Here is an 11,552-nt window from a genome sequence, read left to right as displayed (position 1 = left end):
CATCAGAAATAGCATAGACTCAAATAATTTACATCATAAGTTATTTTCACAGCTGCTAAAAGGGGGTACATTGTATGAAGTAATCAGATTTTGTGCCATGCTAAAGGATACATTCAAACTACATCTCTACATAATGAATACAAAGCCTTTCTCTTCTTTATTTTATATAAGTTGTGAAGACACTCAGTTAGATGTCTTTATTCAAAGTTTTATCAGAGAGATCTTCCGTCAAAGTACAAACTCAATACATTTCTAGGTTATCGGGACTTTTAGTTCGAAGCTGTGATTCATCTGGCTACAGCTGGCTGGGATTGAACCAACTCCCTTCCCTCACAGGCTAGACCGATCCGGTCAGCTAACTGATCCTGGTCTGTCTGGCGCGGTAAATACCTCCCGTCACAATCAAAGTACACAACAGACACCTTAATGTTTCTTTCAGTTCTCACAGACAACTTGTGAGTCGTCACTAGGTGGATTTAAAATTTACTTTTAGACATTTTACTATTTTCCACGAGTTGCCTTCACCGACACGCCCTACGCACAACTCCTCCTGTGCTCCTCTGAACTGCAGCGAGTAGAATTCCCTCCTCATGTCCACGTGTCTACCTGTCCGCCTGGCCACTTATCAAGGCCAGGCCTAACTCCCTGACTCCCCCTGGTGGAGGGACATGGTGTCGAACACCAGACGATACAACGTCGTCCTCTGATCCGTGAGCCCAGAGAGGCGCATCAACACAGAGACTTAGGACAGACCTTTGGGAAGAGCTGCAGGAACAGACAGACAAGCAAAATATAAAATATATGAATTACGTGAGCACAGCTATGTTTGTTATTCCACTTTGTATCTCAGCTTAAACCTTTGTTTTTAATTGCCAAAAGGGAGACACGACAGAGAACCTAACCATGTAATTATTTTCTTCTCTAGCTCAAAGCACATGTGTGCAAATCTCGCCTCATATCTGAAGCGTGACGCAAGCATCAACTAGAACCATGTTGTTGGAACGGAGCAAAGCACACAGTACTCGGCTGGCTTCAAATAGGACTTCCATCAATCCACCCATCTATCCATCCGACCATCCATCCAGCCATGAACATACACAGAATCCAACGTGCAGCATCATCAAAAATAATGATTAATAATTCAAAGTAATAATAAAATACCCTCATACCCCAAAGTAGTTGTTGAGCACAAAGCCCTCGCGGCCGCAGAGCGAGGCCCACCACCAGTCCACCCCCTCGGCCTTCTGCAGGATGGTTACCATGTCCCCCTCATTGAAGCCCAGCTCGTCAGCGGCCTGCGCCTGGTAGCTCCACAGGGCGTACAGCGCGCCGCTGTTGTCGGCTCCCATCGCCTTCTCCACACCTGGGGGGGGGGGGTCAGCTGGTCCCACATCCCACAGCAGTGTATCTCTGTGTGGTTGTGTTCTGTGTGTCCATCTGTGGGTTTTTGTTGTGTTGTAAATCATGTGTGCATCTCTGTTTGGTTGATGTGTCGTGTGCTGTGGTTGGATCTGTGTGTGGATGTTATGTTGTGTGTCATGTGTGTATCTGTGTGTTAATGCGTTTGGTGCTGTCTGTGTATCTGTGTGTGGTCGATTTTTGATGTTTTGTGTGTATCTGTGTGTTGTTAATGTGTTTGGTGCAGTGGTCAGTGTATCTATGTGTGGGGGATGTGTGGTGTTTCATGAGTTAATAACCTTTCTAGCTGGTGGTGGAGTGGAGAGGCATCGGGGGTATTGTGCATCAGTGAATTCCTTTGTTTATCCGAATGACCTCTGGAATGGTCCTTTTGGTTATTTCTAATCCTATTTATCTATTTCATTATTTATTTGTGTTTTTTGGACGTCATCACGTGACACTTCATTGCGACACACTCACCTTCCACCTGGGATTATTCTGGATGATGTAATCACTGGGACAGAGGGACGGGGGAGGGATAGAGGTATGACAGGGGAGAGGTAAGGGGCAAAAGGAGACGATATGAGGAAGGGAGAGGGGGAGAAGAGGAGGAGAGGAGGAGAGGAAATGATCGCAGCATGGTGCACCGAGGGGGATGGACAGAATAGGAAGTAGGATGAATGAGAGACAAGGAGTAAAAGTGATTAAGAGAGAGGGAGGGGAGGGGGGGCGTGAGAGGGGGTGATGGATAAGGAAAAACAAAAGAGGGAGAGAGAGTGTGTGTGTAAGCGAGAGAGAACGAAAGGGAGAGAGATAGGGATAAGTACATGGAAAGGCTGCGTATCGTCCTGTTGGAGATAGAACAAGAAAGACAGATAAAGAGAGATATAGAGAGAGAGAGAGAGAGAGAGAGAGAGAGAGAGAGAGAGAGAGAGAGAGAGAGAGAGAGAGAGAGCAAGTGAACAAGGCAGAGCTATAGAGAGAGAGAGAGCGGCGTTGAGATGAATACAGAGAGGCAGAGCAAGGTAGAGAGACAGAGGGAGAGAGCGAGCGAGGTATGGGTATATAGAGAGAGTGAAGGGGTAGAGAGACAGTAGGCTCCAGGTTGTTTGGACAGGCCTGTCGTCTCAGAGGTGATTTATTAAAGAGAGGCGTGGCAGGGAGTGGAGCGAGCAAGCTCTGATTAACCATGGAGAGAGAGAGGACATGATCCACTCTATTGTTCATCCTCCGAGAGAGAGACAGCCAGACAGAGACAGTGTCATGATCCGCCCCTGGTTTTCCCATTCACCTGCCTGCCACCCTGATCACTCCCAATTAACCCAACCACCTTCACCTGTGTTTCCCCTACATCAGTCCTTTCCTCCCAAACATTCCCTGCCAGATTGTCTGTTGTGTTTCACAGTCCTTTCCCGCGATTCGAATCCTGACCTACCACCTATCCTGCCTGCTCTCTGATCCTTGCCTGTCTGACTATCCTGCCTGCTCCTGATCCCCGCCTGTCTGACTATTCTGCCGGTTCCTGATCCCCGCCTGTCTGACTATCCTGCCTGCTCCTGATCCCCGCCTTTCTGACTATCCTGCCTGCTCCTGATCCCCGCCTGTCTGACTATTCTGCCTGCCGATCCTGAATCCGAATAAACGATTGACACTGTTCCACGCTCTTCGCCACTCTGTGAAATTGGGTTCAGCCAAACGCTCACGTTACAGACAGAGAGATGAAAGATGAAAAGTACAATTATTTGCGGTCGCAATTATATACATTAGGCTGTGTCTGTGTGTGTGGGAGATTTTGTGTGCATGACAAGTGAGAGTGTGAGTGTCTGTGGTCTCTTCCTTTATGGCATTATCTCTTACATAAAACACTACCATGCAAAATGAAGACCGTGTGTGAGAACACAAAACACACACACAAATACATTCACGTGTCTGCTCTGTGTCTAAAAACTTCACTACACAGCCTTCATGTCCCTCGGGTGCCCTGCTCGCCACAGTAGGAACGTGACATCATCATCCTCATCATTCTCATGTCTCTCAGCTCCACGATGACATCACAGCTCTCAGGCGGCGAATTATCGTCTACTGTGGCGGCTCCACAACGCGTTGGTCCGTGACACCTTTTTCAGGGTTTAAAATCCATCTTCAGAAGACTGTGGTTCCACCACAACAGACCCACGTCAATCACATCCGCCACATCCTCATTACTGATTACAGAGCCTAGTAGCCTTTGGGCTAGTCGAGCTACTGGCCAAGATTTTTGAAATTCTAACCGATATGTACCCTGTGTGAAAATACAAAACCGTTAGTTATTTTTATGAAATAAGTAAATAATTAAGATCATGGGGTTATCATAATGAATAAGAATAAAATTACTTTTTCTCACTCTTTTCTCTCGATTACCTCGTTTTCTCCATTGTTTTTCTCATCCTCTATTTTGGGTGTCTGATGTTCTCGACATCATTTTCATTATGTGAATCACGTGATCAGGTTGGTTTATCCCTCCATCATTTGTTTCTCCGTCTTTCTCTCGATTTCTCGTTCTGTCCAACTTTTTTCTCTCATTGTTTTGTGTGGTCCCGTTATCAGGATGGTCATCATTTTTTGCATGGTAGATACCTCCAACTATAGGCTACATACATGCTATTGCATGCATATCCACTGCTTGGCTGATTTGGTTACCAGGTCACCTGCTGATGTGCTACACCTGCCAATTATGTAGTAAAGCCAGGCAGTGTAATACGATCAAAACAAATGATTGAATTAAAGAGTCTGACTATTATATTAGATTTATAAGTAAGACTAGAGCTATACTGGTTTTCAAAAAATGTTTTATACTGTTTTTCTTTAATGGAGACAAACCAATGTACAAGTGGAGTAGGTTGGGCTCTCATTGAAGACCTCCCCTCGAATGTGCAGTACAATCAGGCAATGAGCAGGTGGTGTAGATTCAACTGAGTACCGGCAAACTTGTTTTTTCATTTAGGGGTGGGATTTATAGCAGTTCAGGCTGTCACTCTCTTGCGCACACCATTCCCACTCACTCCTATCAGATTTTGGTGGTGGTGGTTGCCAGAATGTTATTACCTAGTCACCCAAAATGGCCAATGAATCAAACAATAGCATGTAGATATAAAACCCATAGAGTTAAACGCTAATCCTACGTTTTTCAAACTTGGGTTAGGCTTGTGTATTTCATGATTTGACAAGGATCAATTCATAGCACTATGTTACAGACTACATCACTCATCATCTAAATAAAGTTTGCTGTACAATTCCGAGGTCTGGTAAGTGTCTCTGCAAAGATGACGGAAATCCTGGAAAGCAGAAAGCAGTTACCCTGGAAAGCAGATTTTACAAAGATTTAGAAGTTAAAAGTTGAATATCTAAGATAGTATTAAAAGGGGCTTACTCAGTGATAGCGTTAGAAAGTTGACCAGAGAGTAAAGGACCTGGTCTATCTGATCTAATTGGACAGGGGGATCCCGGAGGACGGTGAAGCACTTTTGGCTCTCTAAGCGAGAGATGGTTGGACTGTGAAGATGATCCTGCTCTTCCTTTGCTTCTCTCTGTGCTCTCTGAGCCGAGCGAATAGTAAGAGCTGAGGCATTTTCAAACACAGAAACAGGAAGTGATCGATGGGAAGAGAGGAAAGAAGAGTACATTTATGAAACTTTACACTTCCTGTGTTTCTGGTTCATTTAGTGACCTATGGTGGTGACTTGTGGTCCCACCATTCAGGCAGTAGGCTTCACTTCCAGAGTCATTCTTTAATCATGTTTCTTTTCTAACCACTGCTAGGTTTCCTCCAAAAGTCCGGGGTTGGTAGTATCATTCTCAAATAGATATTTATTTGCTTGGATTACTCCCAGCATTCGGTCTGGTCATTCTCACTGGCTCTCAACCTAGATCTCACTCTCATTATCAATAGTCTAACTTGTATGCAAGGGCGTAGGAACTGGGGGGGACGGATGGGACCCCCTTTCACAACAACCATGAAGCACTACTATCTTACAATATAACATAGCTGTGCTTGCTGGTTCCGCTTTAAAGCTAATCTCTTGGCAATTATATTTGCATATTGGCAGAAGGTTCTCAGAGTGGCAGGGCAAGATTAACAGGAACAACTTAAGCAACAACTAGAAGTTTTACATGTGGTTTTGGGGCGTGGCCTCTGGGCATTTGTGTGTCTTAGTCAAGTATGGCTAAGTAAGAAATGGCTTCCTGTCTCCCACCTCCAACCCGCTATCTGGCCTTCCTCCCTGGGCACATGGTTTCTGGAAGCCATCTTTCTTCTGGTGAAGAGAACAGAGAGATAAAGAAGCAACAGGAGAAATGCATGGCCAATGAGAGAGAGAGAGAGAGAGAGAGACTTATCAACTTATCCAGAGGAAGATGAGGAGGGGTATGGGGACCAGTAAGATAGCCACTGTTTGTACAGCTGCAGTTATGATGATGATGATGATGATGATGATGATGATGATGATGATGATGATGATGTTGATGATGTGTCTGGAAGATACTGATTGAAGCATTGAACTGCCCTCGACTATTTCCCCAGAGGGACCTGATTACACAGATGTTAGTTTAGGCCAAGTTATCTTTATCGTTAAAAGATGATACCTTTATATCAGTGATACAGCAGGATAATGCATGAGGAATTTAGATTATTCATATTAATGTTGACAGGGTTATGCAGACTTTAAAGGTAAAGTGTGTAGGATTTAGTGGTATATAGTGGTCTAGTTGCAGATTGCAACCACCTGATTAACCCCCCTTTTTACTAAATTACTTAATCTGATTGTTTTTCTGAGTTATTAGAACAATATATGGCTGTGCCCATGTTTGGAAATCAAGCCAAACAAGTCACGAACCAAGAGATCAGGAGATCAGGAATGTTATCAACACATTTTAATGCCAAAACAATCTTAATATTGCATGTGTTGCAATGTTTTCTGGTTCTGCACTTCTTGGGGCTTGTGCAGGCGTACTGATCACTCGTGCTGCCAGACTTTTGTAGGAATCATACTGAAAATTGTGCATAACTTTTCAGAAGATGTCATATGAACGTTTTATGAGACCAGCCTGCATGGTTCAACATGTTTGAAATACGTGTTTTGTAACATATATCATTTATGTTATTTCTTAAACTGAATATAGCCTGGAAGCATGAAAACACCATAAGCAGTTTGGCTTACTCACTAACACATTTTAATGCCGAAACAAGCGTAATATTACATTATTAACATTTTCAGCAGCACCCATATCAACCAACAAAGTAATGATAGAAAGCGTTTTTTTCTGGCTAGAAGAATATTCTTAGTAACTGACAAACTAAACGATATATACAATCACTGAACAAAGATTATGACAATAAAATACAGATTTATTGCAAGAAATGTTATCAAAAACCTTTTAATGCTGAAAATATATCAAGATAATGCATTTTCTGGGATGTTTATTTGATGTGCTCTACAAATCTGACATCAGTTTACTGTCACTGAAAGGAAGAAGTGAAAAAGAGAAGTTAAGAAACTCCCTAAATTGTACACAATTTATAAATGGCTTTGCCTCCACAAGCTGTCCCTTGGGTTGATGAAGTCTCAAGCCTCAAAGTTTCTTTTTGAGAAATATCAAGAGTGCTTACTCAGGGACAGGCTTGGGTCTTTTAAGGTTGATCACAGAGTAAAGGACCTGCTCTGTATGATCAGACTTTACCACAGCACCAGCAAACCCACATCGTACTTCCTGGTTCTTTGAGCGAGAGATGTGGATGTTGGCATAGTGAACGTCATTCTGCTCTTCTATTGGTTCTCTCTGTGCTGCAGAAGCTGAGCGATTGGTCAGAGCTGAGACGTTGTCATACACAGGACATGGAGGAGACTGAAGGGGAGAGAGGACAGAGTAGTACATTTAGAAAACACTTTACTCTTAAATGGCTGTTCAGCAGCCAATGTTTTTATGGTTCATTTAGAGACCGTTGGGGGTGACTAGTGCTTCCACAGGGCAGGCCGCTGTAGGTTGTTAACCTCGTCCATTAACAAGTGTCTATCTAAAAGTCACGTTAGCATAATAAAAAAAACATTTATGCTATTTGATTTGGTTCCCCTTGCGTGATGTTCCCCTTTAAAGCGAATCTCTTTTGCATTGTATCTGCATATTGTCATAAAGGTCTCGTAGAGAAAGGGCTGGGAGTTACAGAAACGGCAAATACATGAGATTTTAGAGGTATGGGCTCTGGGTATTTCCACCACCCAGCAGTGGGTAGTCGGTAGTGGAAGGAGTAAAGGAGTCACAGTAAGAATTAGCTTCCTGTCTCTCACCTCCTCCCTGGGATCTGGCCTTCCTCCCTGGCCACATGCTTTCCTAGAAGCCTTCTTTCCTCTGGGGAAGAGAACAGAGAGAGAAGAAGAAGAAGAAGAAGAAGAAGAAGAAGAAGAAGAAGAAGAAGAAGAAGAAGAAGAAATGATTGTGGAGAGAGAGAGAGAGAATATCTCACCTCATCCAGAGGAAGATGACGAGGAGTATGGTGGCCAGTAAAACAGCTACAGTTCCTGCTGCCACAGTTGTAGGCACTGATGATGGTGATGATGGTGTGGCTGAAACACAGTGATTTAACACTTGATCCAAGTGAAGGATGAAATACTGTCCATATATATATATCAGAGGCTAAATGTAACAGATCTCCAATTGATGAAAAAAATAGTGTGGATACTCTTACTCTAGAGTACACTGGATAGACAAATAACTAGACTGCTCGTACAGCACCAAAGTTAATAAAAGTGGCAACACATAATTTAAGCCAATCACAAATTGAGTAGAGCCGTTGCATGAGTCTGTGTCTTACCATCGATGGTGCTGGTACTCAGGTATTACAAGTGTTTGGTCGGTCTTTAAACAATGTGCTATTTTAAAGGAACAATTACCTGTCACATTAAGGAACAACAAAGTTGAATTCTGAAGTCCGTACTTCAATTATCGTTAGAATCTCTACTCATAGACGACGCCGCAATAGATCCTCTGCTCGGTGTCGCAACCCATCCAATCTATGCCATTTACCCACCCTCGCCGTCACTGACCTTGAAGTGATGGGAGGACTCTGGAATTGCCAGTCAGCGGTCAAAAAGGCAGACTCTATTTCGGCCTACGCGTCCCTCAATACCCTCCATTTCCTGGCCCTGACAGAGACCTGGATCACTCCAGAGAACTCTGCCACTCCTGCTGCCCTTTCCACTGTTTACTCTTTCTCACACACCCCTAGACCTTCGGGGCGAGGAGGAGGGACCGGACTCCTCATCTCTCCGTTGTGGACCTATCAGGTCCTACCACTAGAACACTTGGCCAGATCTGCATTTGAACTCCACGCTGTCACTGTCACCCTTCCTATTAATCTCTTCATTGTGGTAATCTACCGTCCCCCTGGTCCCCTTCGTGACTTCTATGACGAAATGGATGCCCTTCTCAGCTGCTTTCCTGAAAATGGCACACCACTCGTTATACTTGGCGACTTCAACATCCTGCCAGAGAAGTTGCACTCACCTGAATTAACAAACTTTTTTGCCACCTTTGATTTAACACTATCCCCTTCTCCTCCCACACACAGGGCAGGGAACCAGCTTGACCTGATATTCACAAGGTCCTGTGGCACCTCTGTTCTCTCTGTTACCCCACTCCCCGTGTCTGACCATCATTTTGTTGCTTTTTCTCTCCCCTTAAAGTCCTCTCCCCCCCTCCTTTCTAGTCCCCACATTGTCACCACCCGCCGCAACCTCAAAACTCTCTCTCCCTCTACGTTTGCCTCTCCTCCTCTTTGGACTCCCTCTGTCCCTTCCACTCCAGACCGGCGCGATCTTCACCCCCCCCTCCTTGGCTGTCTGAATCTCTGCGGACCCAGAGAGCAGAGTTGCGGGCAGCTGAGAGGAAATGGAAGAAATCAGACTGTCCTAATGATCTATCTCACTATCTCCTTCTTCTCTCAGGTTTCACCTCCACTGTGTCAACAGCCAAATCTGCCTTCTACCGGACCAAAATTAACTCCTCCACCTCAAACCCCAGGAAACTGTTTTCCTTGTTCTCTTCCCTCCTCAACCCTCCCTCCCCTCCTCCTCCTTCCTGCCTCACTGCTGATGACTTTGTTACCTACTTTACCCAGAAAGTAAAGGACATTAGCTCCTCTTTTATCACTGCCACCATCCTCCCTCCCCTGACCCCCACCTCTGTCTTTACCCAATTCATCCCTCTCACCTCAGACGAGGTCAACAGAATTATAACATCTAACCATGCCACCACCTGCCCCCTTGACAATATCCCTTCCTCCCTCCTCCAGGCTGTGTCAAACGACATCCTGCCATTTCTAACCGCACTTATTAACTCCTCCCTCACTTCTGGCATTGTTCCAACGTCTTTCAAGACTGCCTGAATAAAGCCTCTCCTCAAAAAACCAACGCTTGATACCACTGACATCCAGAATTACAGACCGGTATCTCTTCTTTCATTCCTCTCTAAAACATTGGAACGTGCCGTCGCTAACCAACTGTCCTCCTATCTCTCATCTAGCAACCTGCTTGACCCTCACCAGTCAGGCTTCAAAAAAGCACACTCCACTGAGACGGCTCTCCTCGCGGTGACTGAGTCCCTCCGGGCGGCCAGAGCCTCGTCCCTCTCATCGGTTCTCATTCTCCTTGACTTGTCTGCAGCATTTGACACTGTGAACCACCAGATCCTCCTCGCCACTCTCGCCGAGCTTGGCATAGCTGAATCTGCCCTTTCCTGGTTCATGTCCTACCTGATGAATCGCACTTATCAGGTAACATGGAATGGCTCCTTGTCCAAACCTTGCACGCTTGATACAGGTGTCCCTCAAGGCTCGGTACTGGGGCCTCTTCTGTTCTCCCTCTACACCAGATCTCTGGGCTCTGTAATTACATCCCACGGCTTTTCCTATCACTGCTATGCTGACGACACTCAGCTATTTCTCTCCTTTCCCTCATCTGACAAAGCCCTGATTGCAACACGCATATCTGAATGTCTGGCAGAAGTCAGCACCTGGACAACTGCCCATCACCTGAGGCTTAACCTCAACAAGACTGAGCTCCTCCTAATACCAGGGAAAGATTGCCCACACATGGACTTACTGGTCACTGTTGAGAACATCACTGTCTCTCCTTCTCCAACTGCCAAAAACCTTGGTGTAGTGTTGGACAATCAGTTATGCTGCACCGCAAACATTACTGCGGTGGCCCGATCCTGCAGATTTGCACTTTACAACATCCGCAGGATCCGGCCCTTCCTCACAAGGGAAGCAGCTCAGCTTCTAGTCCAATCACTGGTCATCTCCCGCCTCGACTACTGCAACTCGCTCCTGGCTGGACTCCCTGCCTCTGCGATTAAACCCTTGCAGCGCATCCAGAATGCGGCAGCGAGCCTCGTGTTCAACCTACCAAAGTTCTCACATGTAACCCCCCTCTTCCGAGACCTGCACTGGCTCCCTGTAATAGCTCGCATCAGATTCAAGATGATGGTACTGGCATACAAGGCAGTCGATGGAACTGCCCCTGCCTACCTCCAAGCATTAGTAAAGCCACACACCCCAGCTCGATCCCTCCGCTCAACTACCTCAACTGGACGTCTGGTACCGCCATCGCTAAGAGCAAGCAAAGGTCGATCAGCAAAGTCACAACTTTTCTCTGTTTTGGGACCTCAGTGGTGGAACGAGCTCCCTACCGATGTCAGGACCGCAGAGTCGCTCACCAGCTTCCGCAAAAGACTCAAAACTCACCTGTTCAGAGTTCATCTCGACTCTGCATAGAAACCAATGCACAGCCACCATTGAATGTTGTACGTCCTGGCACTTGTACATTGCACTTATTCAAGGTACTTAATTGTGTAGCATCTACAGTAGCTGCTATCGCTGCTTTACACGGGGAATGGGTTAGCCTAGCGAATACTTGCATTTGGTTCTATGAACGTCTTTACTGTACCGACAGCGATATATTGTTTCACTTCTTATGACAAATGTACTTATTGTAACAAATGCACTTATTGTAAGTCGCTTTGGATAAAAGCGTCTGCTAAATGCCCTGAATGTAAATGTAAATGTAAGTCCAACTGCATTACGAGCTTCACAGTAATAATTTCCTCCATGCTCAGTTGTGGTG

The sequence above is a fragment of the Pollachius pollachius genome (assembly GCF_949987615.1).
Source record: "Pollachius pollachius genome assembly, chromosome: 3".
Classification (NCBI taxonomy): domain Eukaryota; kingdom Metazoa; phylum Chordata; class Actinopteri; order Gadiformes; family Gadidae; genus Pollachius; species Pollachius pollachius.
This window is presented reverse-complemented; position numbering follows the sequence as displayed.